The following is a 27,748-nucleotide window of genomic DNA, read 5'->3' as shown; positions in this document are numbered from 1 at the left end:
CGCCTGATGCAACTCCTTCTTCTCCTTCTAAAATCCTCTACCAAAAAACCCTAATAATCCTTTAATCAACTTATCTTCCACTACCTCTGCATATTCTCTCTCTCTCTCTCTCTCTCTCTCTCTCTCTCTCTCTCCCTTCTATTTGCAAGCCCTAAGCCACCACCACTATCATCGAACCTCATAAGCTTTAAGAGTTCAAAGTGCATAAGCAAACACTTCCGCCATCTCAAGATGTTAGTTGAAGATCGGAACGCCACATCGCAGAACACGATGTCATCATCATCCCCACAAACCGCCGTCAACTGCGGAGAAAACGAATGCGACTGGGTCTGGAATGAAATCAAAGCCAAAGCTCGCTGTGACGCCGAATCTGAACCATCCCACGCCAGTTACCTCTACTCCACCATCATCTCCCACTCATCTCTCACACGCTCTATCTCTTTATCGCTCTCTCTCTTTCTCTCTCTCTACATTTAGGAAACAAACTCTGCTCCTCCACTCTCCTCTATGATATTTTCCTCAACACCTTCTCCTCCGACCCATCTCTCCTTTCTGCCACCATCGCCGACCTACGAGCCGCCCGTCAACGAGACTCTGCCTACATCTCCTTCGCTACAACAGGTAAGATATCATCATTAAGCTTCAAATGATTTCCTGATGGTCAAATCTGTGAATTAGTTTGTTAAAATCATGGAATTATAGCCTGGTAGTGCAAAAGACTCAAATGGTTTTTTCTTTCCAGTGACATCCTCCAGAAACTCAAAGTAGTGGTACTCAGCCTTTCACAATGTCACCGCCATGGTTGGTGCCGGTGTCCTCAGTCTTCCTTACTCCCTATCTCAACTCGGATGGTATCACTTTTCCTTCAATCCAAGTCTTCTCTGTAAGATTCTTTTTTGGTTTAAACAATGCACACAACATGTTCGATGAAAATCCCCACACAAAATCCACTTTCATAATATACAATCTGTTTGATTCAGAGGCTTTGGAATCACAGTACTAGTCCTATCCTGGGTGATTACACTCTACTCACTATGGAAAATGGTGGAAATGACACGAAATGGTCCCAGGAAAAAGATTTGATAAATATCGTGAGCTAGGGCAACATGCTTCTAGTGAAAAACTCGGGCTTTATGTTGTAGTTACTCTACACAAGGACCACTATCCAATCCTCTTTCAACTTGTGTCTTTCCTTCTTATGATATATTCTTGATTGTGAGGAAGTTTACAGTCACTTAGGAGCCATTGGTGTTACCAGAAGAAGGTTCCCCTGTTCTGCTGCTTACACCTATTTGGAAACTATTTTTAATATGCTTTTATATACTCACACATTACTAGAAGCTATTTTATTCACTGTTTTCTGTTATATGAAGATTTGATTCAATTTGTTTAAGAAACTGTGAGGCTTGGACATGCTTCATCTTCAATGAAGCTAATTTATATGGTTGGAGATTACTTTGGTGGATCTTTAGGTCTTGCAGTTGTTGCCTATAATCCTATAATTAATTTAGCATCGTCTTTCGAGAAATCACAACTGTCAACTCAAATGCTCATATAGAAAATGGAGGTCCTGTTTCTGATTTTGATGAAAGATGGATCACTTTTACTGCAATGGAGGTTTTCTAGTTAGTTTCATACTTAAAAATATCTTATTCTATTATTTATACAATTTATCATTTTAATTTTTTTCTTTTTTATTATTATTGAAAGAAGACTGAAGCACAAGGGTGTGCAATCATTGAGGTTCTTAGCAGAGAGAATCATAATGAAATGCTTGTTGCACTCTATTCATATATCTCTTCATAGGGATCATCTTTACTTTCTGCAGATCTTTCTAGTTCTGATGTTACAGATTCTGGTTTGTTACATTTAAAGAATGCAAGAATGTTGAGGCTTTAAACCTTAATTTCTATGAACATATCTCTAATGTTGGGCTTGGATGCATTATTGGTAATCTCTTGTAATGATTCTTTATTGAATTTGAAGGAAAGAATCTTAATATTTTTTTTCAGGTCCTTCAAACTTGACAAGTTTGAGTTTGAAGAGGAACACAAACATCACTGCAAAAGGATTGAGTATGCTTTCAGGGTTTCTCAATTTGTCAAAGTTGGACATCGAAAGATGTTCTGGAATCCATGGTGGCCTTGTCCATTTAAGAGGTATTTTTTTTTTCTTGTACCTCATAATTAATATTCAATAATTAGAATTAGATAATCAAGTATAAGGAATATATGGAAGGTTTAAAAAAGCTTGAGGCACTTAATATGAACTGTTGTGATTGCATTACTGATGCTGATATGAAGCCTCTCAGGTAGCTTTGTAATATAAACTTTATTATAAACTTGAAAGAATTTAAATATGGTGTATTATTTATGTTGATGATTCATTGTTGTTTATGTTTCATACCTATGAAACTTGAAAGAATTACAAATCTCCAGCAGCAAGGTCACAGATAATGGTGTCAAATTCTTGAAAGGTCACTTGAATTATTTCTAGTGAAAGATATTTTTTTATGTAAATTAAAATCTAAGTAAATTTACTTTTTTCAGGTTTACACAAGCTTGCATTGTTGAATATGGAACATTGCCCTATTACTGCAACATGTCTGGATTCACTTTCAGGTTCTCATTATATATTCATTTTTGTAATCTCAATATACAACTAGATGTTTGACTTTTTTATTTGACTCGTTTGTTTTATGTAGATCTTGTTGCTCTACTTCTTCTGAATGTAAGCAGATCTAATATCACTGATGATGGGTGTGACAAGTTTTCATGTAAGGATATGTATTCTTATATTTATGTTTTTCATTAATTTATCTTAAAAATCATTAATTTATAAATATGGAGGTCTACTTATACAGAATTAAAGTCTCTAAAAGTGCTGAACTTGGGATTCAATGATATGTCAGATGCTGTCTTGTCACACCTAAAAGGTGAAATCTCTTAACATTCATATGTACTTAACATTCATGTGTATTTTCCAAAAGTTCAGACACACAAACTTTTGCAAATGCGGGTTTGATAAATTTGGTGAGCTTGAATCTGGATTCATGTAGAATTAGGGATAAAGGACTTGTTCACTAAGCAGGAAATTCTTTTAACAACCATCTTTATTATATATTGATATATCCATATCCATATTTTGATAGTTTGATGTGTGAGTGTGTGTGTTACAGGCCTTGTTCATTTTAAATGTTTGGAGTTGTCTAATATAGAAGTTGGAAACAATGGTCTTCGTCATCTCTCTGGTTAGTAGTATATTTGATCATGATCCAATCTTGTTTGACCTTTTGACTTGGAGTTGACTTTTACATGATCTAGATTTTTGCAGGTTTGGTGAATTTGGAAAGTTTGAATCTTTCATTTACACTTATTACAGCTGGAGGTTTGCGACACTTGGTAGTGAAACGGATATTTGCATTAATTTCACAACCCCTTGAGGACTTTAAAGATCTTTATTACCCATCATTTGCTTAATGGGTTTCATGTATGGTATAAACCTTTTCCTTCAATCATATTTATCTTATTAGAGGGGCTTTGTTTCTACTATATGCCAATATGCTTTCCTGAGAGTCTAGTTCTTTTGGGTTCTACTTGGTGGATGCAGGTTTTTTCGTACATCTTTATGCTTAAGGTTAAACTTATGGACGCAAGTTATTTATGATAGTGATCAAGATACTTCCGTTTATGGTAGTGGGTTTCCACGTGCAACTGATGAAAGGGCATCACCATTGGTATGTATAGCTTGATTGCATCTGTGGCTTAATGTCACACCCCAAAACCGGAACGGCAGAAACGTTCGGGGGTGGAGGACATCATGTTTAGTATCACAAGACATGTATCATAGTAAGCAAGTAAAGAACAACCATTTCATTAGAAAGAAAGTGTTTACAAAGTATGAGTTCACACAACATAGAGTACATAAGCAAATAACAAAACAGGACTTGAAGCTATATTGCGCCATCTTCTAAACTCCCAGCGTGAGTACCTGTCTACTAGTTTCCAGAGAATACAAGTTATTTGAAAGAGTTTCTCGGCGATTAAGCTGGTGAGCTCATAAGATTTTAGTGATGTAAGTATGTTGTGGAAAGTTGTTGTAAAATGTAGTTGAAAGATGTAGTAAGTTGTAAGTTCTGTTTAGAAAAGATCGCATGTTCCTTTAGAAAGTCCTATATTTCCTACTTTAATGAATAGATAAGTAAAAATGACTTTACAATCCTTTCTATGAGTACTAAATGGATACAAGTTATATAAGACTCAGAGTAAACAAACAATTGATTGTGCGTATCTGGCCAAAGGCGGAAAACACACCTCCGATTGTTTGTTTGATCATTGTTGTATATAGCACTGATGTATTCACTTGTTACTCATGGAGTTAATTGTAATGGTTCCTGTATATTTGATGGAAAAAATTCTTTAAGAAAACCCTTATTTCTTATTACAAAATGGTGACCACTGTGATTATTTCTATAATTACTTAGTTTACACTGGCTATATATAATCTAATCTCGAATAGATAGTTAGTTGAGTGAATCTGCCCTAAGCCCACAAACAAACAAGGAACAGGAAGTAAGGCAGAACGCACACATCCAACTAGCTATTAGGTATTAATGATATATAACCATGATGGATAAGCTAAGGTATTATAGATTTAATCACCAAAAGTCATTTAAATTTATACTGGTTTAATAAAATGGATTAAACCCTTTACTGGGAAGTTTCTAGTTTTGAATACCAAAAGTTCTGATTTAAAAAGTATGATTTGAACTAGAAAAGTTGTGCATTGAATTCGTGTCCTATAACCCGACCCATACTTGGTACCCTTATGATGACTTAATGTATAAGAAACATATATATATATATATATATATATATATATATATATATATATATATATATATATATATATATATATATATATATATATATATAATCGAATAGATGATAAACTGGGTGAATCCGTTCCAAGCCCACAACAAAACAAGGAACAGGAAGTAAAGTGGAGAGCACACACACTATTATCTGTCGGATCCTATATATATATATATATATATATATATATATATATATATATATATATATATATCCTTTGAGTATACATTAAGGAATCATAAGGTTAGCATTATGGTCCCCTTTTCACTAAATGTAGCCTTCTACCAAGGCATCAAATATTATGTATGTATATAAAATGTAAGTTTTCCCTAATTTATAAATATCTTAACTCGAAAATACTTTGTATTTGACTTTCAAGTGGTACCAACAATTTATGAAAGAAATGGGAAAATGTAAGTACTCTAGTATTATAAATAGTACTACTGTTGTACTGATTTCCTTAAATTTGGTTATTAAGGTATAATGTGATGGAACGATCCCTTACTAAACGCTCTCCCTGTCGAAAGATTCTGGGAGCCAAACGCGACCTTTGCACTAATTGCAAGCCGTGAACATCCACATTAAAATAATATGATCATGTATACCCAATATAACTATCACCTTTTGTTTAGAACAACGCGTTAGTGATTCATTGGTATAGTTAGATCTTGTAATAGTGCCATGCTATAGCAAATTCGTATGTTCATTCTGTCATAGTGTCTTAGTATGTATTGTATGTACTAGTGTACTGTATGTACTGGAGTATTGTATGTACTCACTGTCTAGTATGTAGTATGTTCTCTTGTATAGTATAGTGTATTGTATGCATTGTTTCTCGTCATAGTATGCTCTAGTATCTAGTATGAACTGAACCCCCAAACTATACCCATTATAGTTTACTAGTATGCCACTTGAACCTATTATTGAAAAGACTTATTTTAATACGAAGTTATGCTTGTACTTAAAAAACGGAGTTTTTTAAAACTATAAAGCAGCATAACTGTAACATAGTTTTTGAATTGTTTTGACCACTTATAGAAGACATAAGGAATATTTTGAAAGATGTTTATAACAAATAATTTACACAATGACCATTGTGTTCAACTTGTATTCCCCCCCCCCCCCTAAAAGCATTTAAAATAGCTAAAAGATTCATTATGGGGTATGAACTCACCTGTTGTGGGTGATTCAAGCGAATACATGCGCGTAAGGATGAGAAGTTCAAAAAATTATGTCCAGAGACTTTAACAAATCCTAATTGACATATAATTACATATATTGACATAAATATAGTGTTTTTAAGCAACCAATTGCAAAGAAACACCTCACGGGTTTACAACTAAAGGGATTTTACGGACGTAAACTCAAGGCCAAAGATGCATATGAGGGTGTTTGAAGGCTATGGAAGCTTGAGGAAATTTTGCTCTATCCAAGGATGTGAAAGACCCACTCAATGGAAAGTGTTGACGAGTTTACAGCCCAGGGGATTTTACTCCTGGCCGTAAACTCTCTAAATGGTCACATTTTGGGTTTTAAAGGTAGGGAGTCTCAAGGATTCAAGTGTTCTAAGGCTTAGCAAGGGTCTACAAGTGTTTAAGGTCCAAGACTTGACCTTAATTGGAGTTTACGGCCAAGGGTGTTTACTCTTGGGCCGTACACTCTGTAAATGATGAGTTTGGTGATGGTTCAAGGTCTTACAAAGCACATGGGAGTGTTCTAGCCTCAAATCCAAGCTTAGGGAGAGTTTAGGGCTCAAATGGCACCTTTATAGGGGTTTACGGCCATGGGAGATGGCTTGGCTGTAAACTCCTTTTGGTCTTGCATTCTTGATGTTTTCAAGGTCCTAAGCATAAGTCTTAACTGGATATCAAGTGTAGGGAGGAGGACTTATGATATAGAAGCTTGAAATGGCCGATTTTCGCCAAGAACACTAGTGTGTGTTGTTGGTGTTCTTGGTGAAACTTTAAGATCTATGAAAACATGATTTTCATGGATGAAATCATGAGAGGATGCTAGATTAAAAGGTGTATCAACAAGACAATGAAGAATACTTACCACTTTTGGAGATCTAGAATGATGATCGGGATGATAGTAGAGAGAGAAATGGAGTGTTCTTGAGTTGGGAGTGAAAGAATGAAGAAAGTTGAAGGAAATGAGCCTATATGGATGGAATTTACGGCCCACCTTGAGTTTACGACCGTAAACTCAAGTTTTGTGGCCGTGAACTCTAAATGAAAAGGGTATGGCTTGATTCTTTGTTCAGTGTCTCCAGCGGGTTCATTCTAACACTCATTCCTTAAGTGTAATAGGCTTAAAACTCCTTAGAATGACCTTTAACAAGGCTAGAACTCACTAGAAATGAGTCTGACTCTCAGTTGAGTTGACATATTGAGCATTCAATGCAAAAAATTTCAGGTTGTCACAATTAATCATAATAATAATTCAGTTTTATGTTATCTTATTGTCAAGTTTTTTTAGTAAAAAGAGTAAACATGGTATCCTTATCACAGTTGCAGTCAAACCACAAGCTTCCGTGGCCAATTCAGTTGCAGGCTACAAAGTAGTAGTCAAAGTCTATGAAACCGTAGTCAAATAATGTCAAAGTGTAGTCAAATTTTCAAATACCTTACACAAAAGTATTGTTTGAAATGACAAATATGATGGGTTTCAGCCATAAGAACATCCTATGTGCTCATACAAACCCTAATGCTTGGATCTAGGTTTCTCTATTGTACATGCAATTCATCCAAGACTATAAACCCTAGATTTAGTATATGATAATCAATATAACATATGAATTAGGTTTTAGATCATACCTTGATTGTTATGTAGCAATAACAATCTCAAATCCTCCTTGTAATGACTTTAGAAAGCTTAGAGTCACAAATGTCACTCCTCTAATGGTTCACAAACACCAAGAGCAAGAGGATGAAGAAGAGAAGAGAAGGAGGCTGCCCAAAATGTGTGGAAACCCTAGACAACAAGTTCCCCACGTTTTTGAGCCATAAGGGTCCTTTAAATAGAGAGGCTATTAGGGTTATCTAACAAGGAAACCCTAATTTGGATGCTTAAGCCCTAAGAAACCCATGGACTCCTTCCTTAACAAGCCTTAGACGATTTCTAATGGGTTTCCCCATAGAATTCGTCCAGCCTTATATAATAAGGTAATCCATAGCCCAATTGCAATTATCTTATAATTACAATTTCAGTCCCCTAAGTTTAATTAATCTCTTTTAGTCAGAAACTTAATTCTTATTAATTCTTGACTAACATTAATTAAACAATATGATTTCTCCTTTAATATATTATTCTCATAATATATTAATAAATCATAATTAATCATTTCTCTCCATAATTCATCCTATCAAGTTGCTTTGGTGAAGGTAACCCAAAAGGACCATGCACCATCGGGTCAAGTAAATACCAAAATAGTTATGCACTTAGACACTAATCCAACAGTCTCCCACTTGGATAAGTCTAATAACTATTCCGCGTATGACTTCAGATCCTGATCTGCAATCGTAGCTTTCTAAAGCCGTTGTCAACTCTGATCTTATCAGATACGGGTGTCCTTTAGATAAGGGATCATATATTCCTCCATTCTAGATATCGTATGGACTGAGACATGGATCTAAATCATTCTCTTTGTTTATGTGTTGTTTCCCGAATTCAGATTTATGACGACTGACAACAGACTACAATTGAACACATCAATTTAGTCCCGGCTTGGCCAAGCACTTAGGTTCCATCACTAAATCATCGAGGGGCCCACAGATATCGCTTTCACCCTACTTTGGATAAAAGGAACGGATAAACTTTGATTCAATGCTTGCTTGCACTCACTTACTGAATTACACACAACAATATGTTTTATAACACCAAGTTACTAGTGCGTTTACATATTATCAATGTGTAACCGATTCGCAAGATACAACTCACACATCTCGGTATCAAGAATATAAGATATTATCATCTCACCAATCACTCGTGATAAAATCGATGAAGTGATCGAAGTGAGCGTGGGTTTAATCCAATGCTCAAATCATATTCATAAACACTCATGAACATTGCAGCAAACATTTGCTTATGTCTAATACACTTTAGACAATCCACACACCAATTCATGACAGTCTTCATTCATACCTACTTCCAACATATGAACGACTGTGGCCCGTTCGAATAATTTGACTGCTCTCAACCAATTAAATTATTCAGGAAGTCAAAACATGCAAAGTGAAACACAAGAATAATACTAATACCAAATGGGCTCAACCTTTGAGTATAAATAAAACACCTTTTATTTATCACCATATCGATTACTCATTATTTGTTGTTTCGGGTAATCAACTTCTTACTTGAATTACAACACTTATCCCATGCTCTTAGCATGCACACAATGTTTACCTATGGTTCATACTTTGTTAAATAGATCAAATGAACACATTTCCAATCATACTCATTTCACAACTCCTAATCCTTTTTTATAAGTGAAAGAATATCAAATTCTTGCCATTTATGGAATATGTTAGATTCTAACATTTTATGCAATGATCCTTTCCTAATATCACGACACTAAAGTCACAATGACTATTGCCAATGAAATTACAAAGTCCTCTATTTGTGATTGTTACAATACAATTCTATAGATGTGATGTCTCTCACTCAAAGTACATTCCTTTGAACATCCTTTTGCATAAAAGTTTCTAATCTAGACATTGATTCTCAATATCCAACTCCCAATATGGAAACCTTTCCATACTTACCATATCTTATCTATTCATAATAATGTTGATATGGTCCATCCAATATCATACTTCCAACTTCTCACAAGCGACCAATCCTCATCGAGCTTTGGATCATCCTTTGATAGTTGTTTAATTATCTTAGTCAAAAACCGATTCTTGTCCTTTTTCCCTCTGAATGCACTAGACATTTGGAAAATTTTAGAATGGTCAAATATTATAGCATTTGCAATCGATCCTATACCCGAAGCATATGGGACACGATGCATAATGTCTTACATAAAGATATGATACTTTATCAATCTTCTGCCATAATATTTTATGTGCTACGTTCTTACAATTCGAACTATGAAGAGGAATGTTGTAATCATAATCCAAATTTAAGAACACACTACGTATCCTTGACTAAAATTATTAACATTCCACAACCTAAGCCTTTAGATTTGAAATAAAGCATAATATTCTCTCCCTTAATTATAGCAAAACAACTTTACAACCATTGAGACTTTGCAAAGTATAACTCTTGTTTTCTATAATTAATATTGCTAACTTGCAATACTTTCCTTAATAATCATACAAGCATAACATGTATGCTCCACTATCACGATGATTATTATAAACATAACACTTATGCTCCCACTAGCTTTGACATGTATTCAGAAACAACTTAACTTTCAGAAAAACAATGCCTATTGAATTTCTTTAAGTTCATATTTCTAATACCCAATGCTTTGATAATCTTTTATCAAGGCTTCTTGAACTTATACACATTTGCCTTAGATAGCTCATATGTGTGTCTTAAACAATTCAGACAAATTGCGAAATCTCACAATTCGAATCATGGAAAGGGATACCGTAACCATAATCGAATTCGAGAATCCAGTTTTTTTCACAATTAGTATCTTCTTAAAATATCTCCTAGTGAACGCATTTCCTCACAGTCATTTTCATGAAGGAGGGAATCTTACGACACTTAGATTTTAATGGTGTATTTGTTCCTATACATGTGAATTTTTTAAAAACAATGTTTATGACAAATTCAAACTCATATGGATCGAGCCTTCTCAATCTTGATTTCTCGCCTTATGGTAACACGAGTGCCCACCATGTCTTCCAAGTAGTTAAGCAGCTCACCCTTTCCTATCAATGTATATTCCATTGATCAAGGTGCTTGCCTTTTATGCGTGAAAATGAGAACTCATAGAACTCTCATGCATAATTAACTCAATTGGGACGGCACAGAAACAAGATAATGTCAACACGATAGGTTGTAAACCTCAAGTCGTGTGCGATTGATAATCGATAAGGTTTATTAGTTTCTTGAACCTTTTCAAGACAATTAATACTCCCACTGACTCCTTGACATATAAGATTCTCTTGTCAATGAACATTTCTTGACAACCAAATATTCAAGAGTTAGTGCAGCTTTTATCAAGACAAAACACTTCATAAAATTGGTCCTAGTTGGTCTTTGTCTTATCCTAGACATCACAACTTACCAATTTCAAATGTGCAAGAATAAAAAATTTTCCATTCCACATTTGATGAATGTTATAAACCTTCTTAATACTTATCACTCAATTTCACAATCTTAACTCTAAGACTTGTTTTGGAATGAAGTATGATTGACTTCTTGATTTAACCATTTCTTCAATTCTTAATTCCTCTTCTCAGACATACAATTGTACTAAGATTTACTTAGAGGATCAATTGAGATATGGTTCTTAATCATTATGACATATCATAAAGCATAAAAGGTACTCTCCCTTCTTCTTAGAATAGAGAAGCTTTTATCTTCCTGCCTACTTGATTCTTCTTATTCGTCCTGCTATTGATTTAAACCTTTTCAATCAATTCAGAGTTACACTTAATCTTATAAGTATAATCACATTTACTAAACCTTTAGTAAATCATGACGAATATCTTTGTTACTCTTGTGGTGGACTTGATCAACACATAACTTTGTGTACTCGATCTCCTAGTCCTTCACTTGACACTTTCTCAACGAATTAGTCTAATTTCCAAATATGAAATATCTCATTCATCGTGCAACCAAGCTGCATGATTCCAAGTTTCTGTCCAATTGAAACTTGGGCGATGAGAAACTCTTCCTATTTGGTAAATTCTTGACATTTCCACGAACAACATAATTAAGAATGACATCCATTCGTTGTAGAAATATGCAAACATTAATTTTTCATAATGTTTTAATTGCAAGGAAATAAATAAATATGTCAAACAAAAAATTTATTTTATTCATAAAAGCAACGGAAAACATTTGTCCTTACAATGCAAAATCAACTGAAAAACTATGTAGTCAAATATTCCTAACAATTTTATCATAACTTTCTAAGCTCAAAATCTAATCTTCAAGTCCATGAGATCGAGATCCATTTCTTTGTGATTAGACTTATCTTGCTCTTTCATCAAGCTTCCTCTCTTTTCACTGATCCTGCAAAACATTCAAATGCAATCTTATCACATCATGTATTAAGAATCAACGAATAGGAACTTAATGGAGTTAGATAGTGGATTTTACCTGAAGCACAACCATACTCTTTGACTCTCCCATCTTTTGGAATCTTCAGGCTCTTAGGGCAGACTTGTATCCAACGCCTTTTCTCTTGGCAGCAAACGCAAGTCGGTTCTCCTAGAACATCCTTGGAAGCATGGTTGGTTGACTTTCCCAACAAATATGCTCCATTGCTTTGCCAAATCATTTCTGATTCAGCAGCAATGAGCATGTAAGTTAGGTAAATGAGGTTTTCGTCATGATCCATCATATAATACTTTCTTTTGAACTCATTATATGATTTAGGGAGTGACTGCAGAACCCAGTTCACAGCCAACTTATCAGGGAATGATGCACCCAACATGATCAACCTATCGATGTGTGATTTCATTCCTAGAACGTGAGCACACACGGGTTTACCATCTTCATGTTTCATTTCCATAGGGCTTTAGTGACATTGAACCTTTCAATTCTTCGATCTTGTGGGTTGGTGGAGGAAGTGAAGCATGATGTCTTGTTCCACGATCGAATCGTGGAATATCATCTTCATGTGGAAAGCTTGTTCCACGGGATTTGGGAAGACCATAGTTGTCGTACTTTGACATCTACAAAACGGGAGAAAAATAAATTCAAGTTAGTTGATTGATTGAGTCCTTAATAAATCACCCAAATGAGATATTAAGACTAGGACCCAACACAATACGCTACAACCTAGAAAAGGGATGCCGTAATCTAGTTGCAGAATATTTTAAGGTAAGTGAATGACGATTCACTAATTTCCACCATGAAAATGAAAACGAAATTTAACTTTTAAATCTATGAAAACTCCTAGATCCTTTGAGATTCATTGAACATTTCAATGGCATGTTTAAATCTCGATATGCCCCTCTAGTTTGTGACTGGGATGCCGAGGATCACAAAGCAGGTGTGAATAACCATGCAAACTTACATGGTGCCCTCACATGTTACAGTCACCTATTCGATGTGCCGGTAAACCACACACACTCCACTAAACTATGAAAAACATTGAGTCACCCTTTTCTACCTTTGCTTAGAACCATTTAGTGTGTCGGTAAACCACACACGCTCCACTAACGTCTTCGCAAGGGCACAAAGTGTAATTTCATGGAATTGCATCAATTCACTTTTGCCTAAAGTAACTAAGATTGGGAATTTGTAAAACATTTAGTTACTTTTGTACTTCATTATACTTATAATGGAAGGTTCTGTCCTATCCTACCCGTTCGGCTCACGACCCTCCACTAGTCAAGAGTGCGGTGGGTAAGAATGGATACCCATTCAATCGCCATTTTATAGGCAATTTCCTTAAACACCCCCTTATAAACCAGCTTTGTGAATGAGGCCTACTAACGGTAAGACTGACTTTTACTCATACATATATAATGTTAGACTTTTAATGTTATATATAGTATAGGGTGTATTTTACACTTTTAAAATACTAGTTGGTCTAATTTAAAAATTATACCTTTAATTTAATTAAATTGTAAACCAAGACTTTATGGATTTATTAAATCTCCTTTAATTATACACCTTAATTAATTAATAAAACCATAAGGGTGTGATTTGAACAATTCAAAACAATACTAGGGTTTTAGAATTTAACATTCCTAAATTAAACCTTTAATCAACTTTTAAATTCCAAAACTTGAGGACAAGTTTTGAAACATTTCAAAAGATTAGGGTTTAGAAATTAAATATACATCAAAATTAAACTTTTAATCAAAATTTAAATTCCAAAACTTGAGGGCAAGTTTTGAAACCTTTTCAAAACATTAGGGTTTCAACTATTTAAATTTCAAAACAAAACTTTTGAGTTCAAATTTAAACTATAAAACCTAAAGGGGGGAAATTGAAACTTTTCATAACACAAGGATCAAATAACAAATAATATAAATTAAACAATTAATTTTTTCATTATCTATATTTGACCTAATTTCAATTTCTTGCAAAATAAGTTACCCAATTAATACAAATAATCCAACTTCAATCATATGAGGAAGTTATTATCTAATCAATGGGTAATTATCTTTTGTTTAATCATGGATATACCCATAAATATGTTTAAAATCGGATTTTAATGACCAAAAACAGATAAGGCAAGTATCCAAGAGTAAAACAACAAGAAACCCCAAATCCCCTCTTTCTGACGCTCGAACTCACTGAGTACCCCTATGGACTCGCCGAGTATGGGCCTACTCGTCGATCCACAATGGGACTCGCCGAGTTCATCAGGCAGATGGGCTAAAAATCGGTTTTGCAGCTTGAACAAACATAGAAGGCATCAATACAATAAAAACCAATCAAGGCTCTGATACCACTGATGGGTTTTAGCCATAAGAACATCTTATGTGCTCATACAAACCCTAATGCTTCGATCTAGGTTTCTCTATTTTACATGCAATTCATCCAAGACTATAAACCCTAGATCTAGTATATGATAATCAATATAACATATGAATTAGGGTTTAGATCATACCTTGATTGTTATGTAGCAATAACAATCTCAAATCCTCCTTGTAATGACTTTAGAAAGCTTAGAGTCACAAATGTCACTCCTCTAATGGTTCACAAACACCAAGAGCAAGAGGATGAAGAAGAGAAGAAAAGGATGTGACAACCCGAAATTTCCATTCTGAACAAACAATATCACTTCAATAGAAGTTATAGCGGTCACAGCAAATTTTCAGACTTTTCTGTATAAGTTTGAATAATTCAGGGTTTACACTTCAGGAGATATCAGGAGAGTGGATGCACTATGGTTTTGTGCAACACTGTTATTCCAATACTCTATGATATTAGAGTTCATTCCGAGAATGAAATATTTTCTGCCAAAAATCTCAGGACTATAAATAGAAATCTGAACCATATTCATTCATTAGTTACATTTCCAACTAGAGAAAAGTCATTTTCTCTCTCACGGATCTTCGGGTTTTCATCCCAAATTGTGAGTACCTCTCTCTAGTAGTGTTATATAGCTTATAATGTGTTTATAACTTAGATTACATAGCTAAACAACTAGATTTAGGAGTTTACTCCCCAAGGTGTTCTTGGGCGGTAAACTCCCGAAACAATGCCTAGCCTTTCCCCCGTGATATGTTACTACCTTAGGCTTGTATATATGTGTAATTAGGACAAGAAAACAACAAAGAAACACCCAAGTTTAGGTGTTCACGGCCCAAGAAGATCTTGGACCGTGAACTCCAAAATCATGGACCAAAGTGTGCTTTTAATGCACCTAAAGCCTTGGACTATCACATAGAATTACTTCCACTTAAATCAAGGACTCTAACACATCAAAAACCCCTCTTTTTGAGAGATTACGGCCCTAATAAGGCTCTTGGGCCGTAAACATGAAAGAAGGGCACCAAAGTGTGCCTAAGGCCTTCATTTGCTTTAGGTAAAAGTCTAGAACCTATCCTACATGTGTATGAGACTTGAAAGCATCAAAAACACCATTCCATGTGAGTTTACGGCAGTAAACTCCAAAGGAATTGGCCTTGGGGCCGTAAACTCCTCAAGGGAGGTTATTAGTGCCCTAAACCCTTCCAAGAATTAAACCACCAAGTTGGAATACTTCTAGGGATCATTTAGAACTTCAAAACACAAAATGACACCAAGTGTAGGAGTTCACAGCCATAAACACAAGATTTTACGACCGTAAACTCCTTGTGTGGGGTTATATGAAGAGTAAACTCAAGTATGGGGTCCTTTGAAACCCTAAACCCAAGTGCCTTGTCCCACAACAACTTAGATGCAATCCTTATGGCTTATAACACTTATATAAAGTGTTTATTAGGTTCTAGGATGTCTTAACATTTTCAATTAGTAATTTAAGACTAAATGGTTACATATATGTGTGATTATATGTTCATTAGGATCATAGTGTGTGTATGCAAGTCCTCACTTGACACCTAACAACCCGACACCGTTCAGTACATCCAAACCACCATCTACAGGTGAGTTCATACTCCTTAATCAATGTTTTAAATGATTTTAAATGCTTTAATGGGGGGCATACAAGTAGAAAACAGTATGTTATTAAATCACTCTTATGTATTTTATAATTGGGTTTCCATCCAGTAGATTTCACATACTTCAAAATGTTATACCTGAAATGGTTTTCTATCTTAAAATACCTTGATAACAAAAGTATTAGTTTTGAAATGTTTATTAAAATGACATCAAGTCACTCTTAATTATTGTTCAAAACTCTTAGATATCTTGCAAAACCATTATTTTTACCTTCTTGAGCAAAACTACACTTATACGCATATGTCCTATATATGTATTGATGTTATAGTTTTCATCTTTCGTTCAGTTTCCCACACCCTAGTGTAACGAGGGTGCATAAATCTACTTGAAAAACCAATTACTTTCCAGTTAATTATCATAAGGATAGTTAGAAGAAACAAAACATTATTCCTATTACAAGGAATCACACAAGAGCCAGTTCATTCATGAGTCTATACCAGTACATTACCTGATACATGAGTACATTTACATATGCTTACATGATACATGAGTACATTTACATATGCTTACATGATACATGAGTATGTTTACATATGCTTACATGATACATGAATACCTTACATGAGTACCTTTACGTAGATACATTTACCTGTGTATATTTACATAAATACTTGTATCTCGATTTGCGAGGATGATTTATTACTACCTTCTGTATAAATTTTCCTGCTTATCCCTAGTACCTCAGGATATCTAGACGGGACCCTATCCCTAGTACCTCGAGATACCTAGACGGGACCCTATCCCCAGTACCTCGGGATATTTAGACGGGACTAACCATTCCGGTACCCAGCTGTTAGCACCAGTGGGTGATGAACATCTACGGATGCCTAAGGTTATTACTTATATTAGGAGTCAATTATGGGACTAACCCTTCCTCCGCCCTGCTGCTGCTACAAAGGACAATTGGACAATCTTCGGATGTTCATTAGGTTATATATGTCGTGTTAGCCCTAGTACCTCGGGATAACATTTACATATGTCGTGTTAGCCCTAGTACCTCGGGATAACACTTACTTTAGTATATATTTCCTATTTACTTTATTTTGTGATAGGATATACCTTTCGCTTTACGCGATGGCGTGTTAGCCCTAGTACCTCGGGATAACACTTACATTAGTACTTTTCCTATTTACTTTATTTTGTGATAGGATATACCTTTCGCTTTACGCGATAGCGTGTTAGCCCTAGTACCTCGGGATAACACTTACATTAGTACTTTTTCCTATTTACTTTATTTTGTGATACATTCACATAAACAAAGAGTTAGACTAAGTACTTTTAGAACTAGTCAATAGAAAGGAAAAATCATCATTTTAACTTACAGAACATTCAGGTCTTGGTAGAAGACCATCATATCTTTTTCCTATTTTACTTTATTTTGTGACACATTCACATAAACGATGAGTTAGACTAATTACTGTTTGTAATAGTCAAAAAGGAGGAAAAACTATCATTTTTACTTACAAAAACATTCGGGTCTTGGTAGAAGACTACATTTCATACTTATATCACCTGTTCCATTTAAAGATTTATATGACATTCATAACAGCATTCCAAAATAGGACAATAACACTTAAATAGTTATGAATTCACCAGCTTTAGGCTGATACTCGCTTTCAAAATAACTTGTATTCTCAGGTCATCAGTTAGACAGGTACGATGGCCAGGTTTTGAGAAGACGGAGCACAGACAAGACTCATCTTATTTTGATTATTCATTTTATTGTTGTACATTATGAAAGAACACACATGTATTAAAACTTTACTTTTAATGCAATGGATGATGTTGTCGCTTGTTTACTACTTTACATTGTTATGATACTTCACATGACGTCCTCCACCCCGGAACGTTTCCGCCGTTCTTGGTTTTGGGGTGTGACAAAGGAGGCTTCCCAAAACGTGTGGAAACCCTAGACAACAAGTTCCCCATGTTTTTGAGCCATAAGGGTCCTTTAAATAGAGAGGCTATTAGGGTTATCTAACAAGGAAACCCTAATTTGGATGCTTAAGCCCTAAGAAACCCATGGACTCCTTCCTTAACAAGCCTTGGACGATTTCTAATGGGTTTCCCCATAGAATTCGTCCAACCTTATATAATAAGGTAATCCATAGCCCAATTGCAATTATCTTATAATTACAATTCCAGTCCCTTAAGTTTAATTAATCTCTTTTAATCACAAACTTAATTCTTATTAATTCTTGACTAATATTAATTAAACAATATGATTTCTCCTTTAATATATTATTCTCATAATATATTAATAAATCATAATTAATCCTTTCTCTCCATAATTCATCCTATCAAGTTGCTTTGGTGAAGGCAACCCAAAAGGACCATGCACCATCGGGTCAAGTACATACCAAAATAGCTACGCACTTAGACACTAATCCAACAAAATATATTGTTCCAAATGATAATACATTATGCGGGATACAAAGTAGTAGTCAAAGTCTATGAAACCGTATTCAAATAATGTCAAAGAGAAGTCCAATTGTCAAATACCTTACACAGAAATATTGGTTGAAATGACAGATCTACTGTTCGAAATGACAATACAATATGCAGGCTACAAAGTAGTAGTCAAAGTATGAAATAGTATTCAAATAATGTCAAAGAGTAGTCAAATTGGCATATACCTTACACACAAATACTGTTTGAAACGACAATGCTACAGTTCGAAATGACAATACATTATGGACCTTTCCTTTCGGATTTTAACCTGATTTTCTGGCTCCTACATACACATGTGTTCGCATGTGGTAAGACCCTTACCTTAACAACCTTAGCCACACCAAGTAATTGGTAATTGTCTCTTATAACTGATTCAAAATGAGTTTCTCTAACACAAAGCATGAAGAAAGCTTTAACAACTTGCATGTTTACCTTCGTAACCTAAGTTGAACCAACACGCATACTCACACTCACATCAAACATTTGATGGATCATTTCCAAGCATGTTTTCTGGCTATTGGGTGGTTGGTATTTTTTTCCAAATTTCTATTGTTTATTTACATCTGATAATGTTTCTACATTTAAACTAATCGGTTTGCACTCCCAAAAAAAAAATACAAGTCCATGCATTCATAAACTGTTTCTTTCCTGTCATTGTTAAAGGTAGTCTCTGTCTTAGAGGGGACTACCTAAAAATAATGTTTGTAGTAGTTGCTAAAGATGGGAACAATCAGAATTTCCATATACCATTTGGTATGGTAGTTGAAAATAATCTCGACTGTTGTACCTGGTTCCTTATGAGGTTAAAAGAAAGTCTCGGAAAGGGTAGGGAAGTAGTGTTAAAATCCAATATGGACGATGTCATTACTTCGTGCATAAATCATGTTTTCATTGATTCTTATCATGGGTAGACTTGTAAGAGCATCCACAAATATTTACATACAAGAGTAGGCTCTGGAAGATCATTGCAACCTTTGTTGTGGATGACATTAAAAGCATACACTATGTCTATTTTTGAACAAAAATTCTCTAGGCTAAGTTGTGATGCTCGTGAAGTGCTTACGAACATCGGTCATCCTAAGTAGGTCAGAGCATATTTCCTTAACATCCATTGGAATGTACTCGACATGGAAGTTCCTCAATTGTTTTTTTAGTCTTATCGCTCAATCAACTTAATGTGCCGATAATAACACTTATCGTGAGAATTTGTGAGTGCATGCAATAAACTTATGTTGAACAAAGTTTAATGGCAGATAAATTTTCGGGTGCGTTATGAAAGTATTAAATCATTTATACAACAACCTTTTATGGGCATATTTACTTTTCAATGAGTTTGACTACCATACTCACACTGTATGCTGAAATGGTGCTTCATAAAAGGATGCAAAAGTTTGTTGGGTAGCATCCAACACAGATCTCCCAACAGATCTCGTATAACCTGTTGCCATATATTTATCTAGTTTCTCATTTAAAAAAAAAGCTTGTGTTGTAGACCTTAACAATAATACATGTTCATGTGGCAAATGGCGCAGTCTCGGTATAGCGTGTGGTCATGATATCGTGGCAACACATCATTTAAACATGCATGAATTAGTTGATATGGTTCAAGTATTTTACCATGCTAATATATTTCCGCTCGTCTACCAGACACAAACCGTTCACCCTGTTCCCCCTCCATCTGAATGGGAAATACCAAACCCTTTGATGGTTGTTTTATTGCCAATGTAATTTTAGTTCCCTTTAATTAATTATGTTTTTAATAAATTTTCCATTGTGTAAAAGAAAATATTATTATGTTTGTAATTTATTTGTCATTTGTTACTGTAATGAGAAATCTATCATGTTTGTTGTAACAGCGTAAATTTCAAAACAATTTTTCACATTTTAAAACATAGTTTCATTCATTAATATTATAAAATCTCATTGTTCACATATCAATTCATAACTACATCCCAAGATCATAATATATAAAGTCTTCTCATGTGTCTGTACTGATCATGTCGGCGCCTTCCCGCGATCCTCACTCGTACCTGAAACACATAACACAAAACACTGTAAGCATAAATGCTTAGTGAGTTCCCCAAAATACCATATGCAACACATATTAGCCACTGGAGGCTATAACTCTGTGGGCCCTCTGACCCTAACTCTGTGGACCCTCTGGTCCTAACTCTGTGGACCATCCGGTCCTAACTCAGTAAACTCTGGCATACACACAGCATAATCACATAGTATTAATACAGTGTAATATATCACATACATAGCATACAAGATACACACTCACATAACTCTGGTTACCACTCAAGGTAAAGTATGGTGAGAAGACTCGCCTCGAGTAACTCGGTAATCTTGAACTCGGTAAAAAATCTAGTCTAGCCTCCGCCTAATCACATGGAATAAGCACTCTAATCAATATAACTCTCAAGGCTATACTAATTCCTCTCTTAGCATTCTCAGAAGGGTAAAAGACCATTTTACCCTTCTCATGGCTCAAAGACCCTAACATTGACCAAACCTTAAAATTCAACAAAAGTCAACTCTCCGGGTTACGCTGCGCTTACCAAACCTGTATGCTGGGAGTACTCGGTAACCTCACAGAAACGGGGAATGCGACCCCCTACGCTGCACGTACTTGGATTACGCCCCGCGTAACTTCCAGTTTTAGACTCCTTAGCTTTTGGGGTCTTAAACAGTTAAGACACACGTCCAACATTCAGATCTGACCACCCCTAAGCCTCTTAATCCATAAAGTTTGTGACGCTAAGCCTTTGCATGGTTGTAAAAGTCACCAATACCCATAATCATTCTATTTCCAACACTTACAAGCTCATAACTCAAGCATGACTCCATAACAACGACTAAGTTGGGATTTTTATGAATCAACAACACACTTAACACTGAAATGGGACAGATCTAGGTCCATGGAGCCCCTCTTGCTCATAAAGTCTCCACCTTTGGGACTTAAACCCTAGAAATGGACCATAAAACACCAAACCAAAATAAAGAGGAAAGTTCTGAGCTTTTGACCTCAAAGTGTAGCTCCTTCTTCTGTAGAACTCAGATCCAAGCTTGAACTTCAAACCTTAGCCTCCACAAGCTGCTCTCTTTCTTCTTCACTAACACACAAAGGCACCTTTAACTCAAAACACCGACACACAAGCTTTAGGATGAAGGAAATGCTCTCTTAGGGTTTCACTCTCTGCAATGGTGGCTGAGGATAAGGCCTTAGCATTCCTTTTATAGTGCACAAGTCATAAATTAGGGTTTGTACTTGGACGCGCTACGCCCAGCATAACCCTGGGTACCCCCAGCGTACTGCGTCCAACTTAAGCGCATGAGTATGTGTAGTGAACTCTCTAGTACGCCCAGCGTACTCATTTACAACATTTTCCTTTGTCAAGGGCTAATCTTGACAACTTGACAAAAGAGAAGGGTTAAATAGTTGTACCTGAATTTCGGGATGTTACATTTGTAATATATTTGCCCATGTGTAATGGAAAATATCCGAGTTTTAAATCCGATATGTTTACCTCATTGCTTTTACCCTCCAAAGTAGGTTTCGTGTTGTTAAAAACGACTTAAAAAATGCTATAAAGTGTCGTTTTTAGCCTACCATAAATTTATGTTTTTAAGTCTGATTTTCATGTTTTATATGTTTATTACGTTGTTTCTACATAGTTGTTCATCGTAAAATATCCGAGTTTTAAATCCGATGTCGTTACCTCATTGCTTTTACCCTCAAGTAGGTTTCGTCCTGTTAAAAATGACATAAAATAACATAAATTGTCATTTTTAGCTTACCATAAAAGTATGTTTTTCAGTGTGATTTTCATGTTTTATATGTTGATTATTTTTTTTGTACATACTTGTTCGCCAGAAATATCTGGATTTCAAATCTGATATTGTTACCTCATTGCTTTTACCCTTCAAAGTAGGCTTTGTGCTGTTAAAAACGACGTAAAATAACATAAATTGCCATTTTTAGCTTACCATAAAAGTATGTTTTAATTCTGGTTTTCATGTTTTATATATTGATTACGTTTTTCGTATATAGTTGTTCGTCGGAAAATATATTGATTACAAATCCGATATCGTCATTGCTTTTACCCTTCAAATTAGGCTTTGTGCTGTTAAAAACGACGTAAAATAACATAAATTGTCATTTTTAGCTTACTATAAAAGTATGTTTTTAATTCTGATGTTCATGTTTTATATATTGATTACGTTCTTTGTACATAGTTGTTCGTCAGAAAATATCCGGATTTCAAATTCGATATCGTTACCTCATTGCTTTTACCGTCCAAAGTAGGCTTCGTGGTGTTAAAAATAGCATAAAATAAAATAAATTGTCATTTTTAGCTTACCATAAAAGTATGTTCTTAAGCCCGTTTTTCATGTTATATATGTTGATTACGTTGTTTCTACATACTTCTTCATCGGACACATTACAAATAAACATAACATAAAATTGAAAAGAAATTAGAATTAAGAATAAACATAACATTACTAATAAACATAACATTATTAGCAAAAAATAATGAAAGGAAATTAGAATTAGAAATAATCATAACATTACAAATAAACAAAAAAAAATAAACATAACATTAATAATAAACATAACATAACATTCTACTAACGTGAAAATCGTGGTAAGACGACCATAGGTTCAACTAGTATTTCCCAATGTAGAAAGATTAGAATAGGATTGACCATCTCAAATTGCAATGCATTTCGATACACCGTAGAATTCAACTTATAGTTCATCAATTTCTGTATTTCTTCAACTATAAGCCTTCTTAGTGATGCTATATTGTGTTCACAAGATATGCCACATTTTTGTCATTTGCCGTAAGTACAAATACCACGTTCAACTTGTATCGTTTCAGTGGTTAAATTTAAACTCACTTTAAATTTCTCACTACCAATATGTGTAACCTTATAACCATTAGACTATTTCATTCTTCTTTCAAGAACGTGTTGTGCATAAGGGGTAAGATGACCATGCATTCCCCCTGTGAAATTAATTGAGTTACAATTAAAAAGAATATTAAGGGAACAGTTAAATAACAAATATTTATTACCTCCGAATTCAACTCGTTGGGTGTACACTATTTGTATTGACTAATGGACCATGTCAATGATTGGCATTATTGGTAACTCGTGTGTATTTGTTTTTAGCCAATTCAATCCAATCGGAATGCTGATGTATTTCACATTGAAACGGACTTTAGGCTCGAGCCCATTTTGCAATTGCAATATTTTCAAGCTAGTGAAGATCATTCCCATTAACCTCATTTGTTAATTTTTTCAAACAAACGTAAAATTCAGACACATTATATGCTTTCCATGTCTTCCAAAGCATCTGTTCCACAACGGTACTTCCTGTGGAAGCCCCAACTTTATTGATTATATTTTTACAACAATACCCATGATACGAATATGGGTATACTCGGCAAATGGCATAGTGTGAAAACCCAAAATTTCTATCTTGTACAACTATTCAACTCAATCAAAGTCAGACTTGTTTCTGCTAACTTTTAGCACTGTTTATAGTCTGTTTGAGTGTTCTAAGCCTAGTACATCAAAGGAATAAGTGTTAAGAAGTGTCAACTGAAATTCAAAACCAACAAACAAGTCATAAACCCCTTTATGAGGAGTTTACGGCCAGGGCACATGAGTTTACGGCTGTAAACTCATGGGGGTCGTAAACTCTTGGCTATATGTATAATACTTGGCCATTTTTCAAAACTTTTACCACTCCTAACTCAAGAACTCAGTTTTGCTCTGAACTATCATCAAGGATCTTCATTTTTTTCTTCAAAAATGTAAGTATTTCATCCCTTGATTAGTTACTACGTCTTCTTAACTAGCATCACCCATTGATTCCATCCATAAATTCATCTTTTGGGTTAGATATTCAAGAAACACCAAGAACACACACTAGTGTTTTGGTCCGAAATCAACCTTTTAGCTCCTATATCGTAAGCATTACTTCCCTATATTGAAATCGTCCATTTTTCAAGAACATTAGGTTTTTACCACCAAGAGCATCTCCATTGGTCGTAAACCCTAGTTAGAGCTGCATATGGACCATAAACTCTTCCTAAGTCTTGGACATGAGTCTAGAACACTTCCTTGTGGTTTGTATAACCTTAAAACACCATTTGGCACAAATCATCATAAGTTTATGACCGTAAACTCATGAGGCCGTAAACCCTATAGCTGTAAACTCCTAAGGTCGTGAACATTTGGCCGCAAACACCAAGTGTAGCCGCAAACTCCCCTAGTACACAATCATTTGTGGTTATACCCTTCAATCTAAGTGTTTTCTAAGTCCTAGGGTGTTTTCCTTACTTTATTAGTTGTATAAACACTAATTATATACATATATGTGTAATTATATGCTATACAGGATCCTTGTGTGTGCTCAAGTCTTCACTTGACACTTAGCATCTTATACCACTCTTTCATCCAAACCACTCACTACAGGTTCATACCCCTTAATCTACCTTTTAAATGATTTTAAATGCTTTTACAGGGGGGGATATAAGTTGAACTTTATAATTATTGAATCAATCACATGTGATTAATAACTATCAAACATATGGATTTCATATACTTCAAAATGTTTATCAAACAAATCTATTTCAAAACCTGGTATCAAACTCTTTTACATGCTAAACTCTTTATCAAACTCATTTTATACGTTAAACCTTTCCTTTAAACTCTTTTAAACTTATATATTATTAAAACCATGTCTATATAGATATAGTTATATAAATAAGGTTGGAAGGACTTAGGACTAATAACTCACTTTATTTCCTGTTCCTTGTTTGGTTGTGGACTTACACTCCCATGTTGTTTGTCTTAGTATCGTTTGATCCTTAATTATATATTATGTATATAGGTATAGATATAAAAGTTGTTACCTCAGTTCCAGCACCTTTGGGTAGCAAAGGTGTATAAACTTACTTAGTCATTCAAACAACATTACTAGTAAACTATAATATGTATAGTTTAGGATATTACTATTCACTATTTCTAGTACAATGAAACATACATGAGTCAGTTCATTCATGAGTCAATACAAACTTACTATTATGAGAAATAGAAAGAACATACTATGATGAGAAACAAAGAGAACATACAGTACACTATACAAAAAGAACATACTATACAATATACTGACAAATCAAATTATACATATACATGAATACTATATCATAAATGTGAGCTACTACTTCGGGGCATGGCATCACTGTTGTGTCTTGTTTTGTAACCAGAGTCTCCTGGAGGGAGAGCGTGAATTTGTATATAGATCTATATTGGATTGACCATCCTACACCTTGTTGCTAGCTACAGTGGGACCTACAGGTCTACGGGTGACGAAGGTCATAACTTTTCGACGTATTTCAGTGTCGCGTTTCCAATAGTCAATCAAGTATGGTTACAACATATCACATTTTACCTTAATTAACAATTGATTTAAGGTAGTTAGTACAACAATAGTTACTATATACAATACTACAGTACTACATTATTTTCCCATTGCATTCACTTTGTGATCTTCTCACATAAACGATAATGTAAACTATATTTTGATAATGATAGTTATAGATGGGAAAAACTCGTACTTTTACAAAGAAAAAACATATAGAACAGTCGGGTCTTGGTAGAAGACTACATTTCAGTAGAAAATATAGGATTTTCTAGGAAGTACAAACATTTACAAACTCACCAGCTTTAATGTTGATAAACTCTTTCAAAATAACTTGTATTCTCAGGTCATCATTAGACAGGTGGTTTTGAGAAGACGGAGCACTTCCAGACTCGTCTTTATTTTTTATTATTCATTTTTGGTGTCTTATAAACTATACAAAGAACACGTGTATTGAATTATACTATTAATACAATAGATGATGTTATTGCTTGTTTACTATTATGCATTGTTATGATACTGTACATGACGTCCTCCGCCCCAGAACGTTTTCACCGTTCCGGTTTTGGGGTGTGACAGATTAGTATCAGAGCATTGTTTATAAGGAATCGAGTATATCAACCCATAAAAGATATAAAAACTATAAACACATCGGGATTAAAATGCTCTGACCAAGAGTTTATACTTTTAAATAATAAAGTATTTAACTAAGTATACATACCTGCATTCATACTAAAATCAGTATCACTAGGAAAGAACAAAAGTATTGTGATTGTTGAACAGCACAAGTAGGCTTGGGGATCTATGGTCAGTTCTGGGAATGACATAGCTTGATCAACTATGTTGGTCCGAGAAGTGATTAGCATATGCCAAAGAATGGTTGTAAAGTTGCAACAAGTCTAAAAACTTACCAACACTACTACGATGAAAACATTAGAATAGAACATGAACCTAAAATACTATAGGAGTATTTGTGTTACTATAATTACATATTTGAGAACTAAAAAGGTCTTTACTAATAGGTCAATACTGGCTAAGTGGATACGCTAAGGTTATATGTGACTAAGGTGTCATACACTTAGAATTTGTGATCTTTTCTTTACTTCATGTTCCTTGTTTGGTTGTGGATTTAGAGTTAGTGTCACTTATTCGAAGGTCTATCATGTTTTGATTTCATATAACTGGTATGCACTACGCAAGTATTGGAGTAACTGGTAAGGATCATCTTATAATTATCTTAAGTAGTACGTCTATTTATATAAGATTCTTATACCCCTTTTTCTCGCATAGATATCATGGCTGGATTCCATCCTCCTGGCGACCCGTACTTTCCAAACCAAGGCAATACTAGTTGGCTCGACGCCGAACCAGAGGAAGAACCTGCAATCCCATTAGATGATGACCTCGCAGAAGACTTCTCCGAAGGTTCTGACTCCGAACAAGAAGTCAACAACCTACCTCAAGAGGCTCCAATCCCAAATCTCAACCCCCGACCAACATTTCAAGACCCCACACCCTTGTGGGCAACAAACATGAACCGATGGATTTACAAACAGGGTAAACCTTTACCCTTCAATGGAGACATAAGTTTTTACAATCTAAGCGAGGGAGGCTCAGCTGACCGAGTCCTACCCATTATGGTCAGCAGGATTGCTCGGAATGATGAGCAAGGTTAGGC

At 34.9% G+C, this 27,748-nt stretch overlaps 1 pseudogene; it reads left to right on the top strand.

Moving 5' to 3' along the window:
• Positions 1 to 231: 231 nt before the first annotated feature.
• LOC145065497 (uncharacterized) lies at positions 232 to 3,486 on the top strand (annotated as a pseudogene).
• Positions 3,487 to 27,748: the final 24,262 nt, after the last annotated feature.

The sequence above is a fragment of the Lactuca serriola genome, chromosome 1, assembly GCF_051521515.1.
Source record: "Lactuca serriola cultivar US96UC23 chromosome 1, Lser_US96UC23_V15, whole genome shotgun sequence".
NCBI classification, from domain to species: domain Eukaryota; kingdom Viridiplantae; phylum Streptophyta; class Magnoliopsida; order Asterales; family Asteraceae; genus Lactuca; species Lactuca serriola.
Note: the sequence above shows the minus strand (reverse complement) of the source record. Positions and strands in the feature narration are given on the sequence as shown.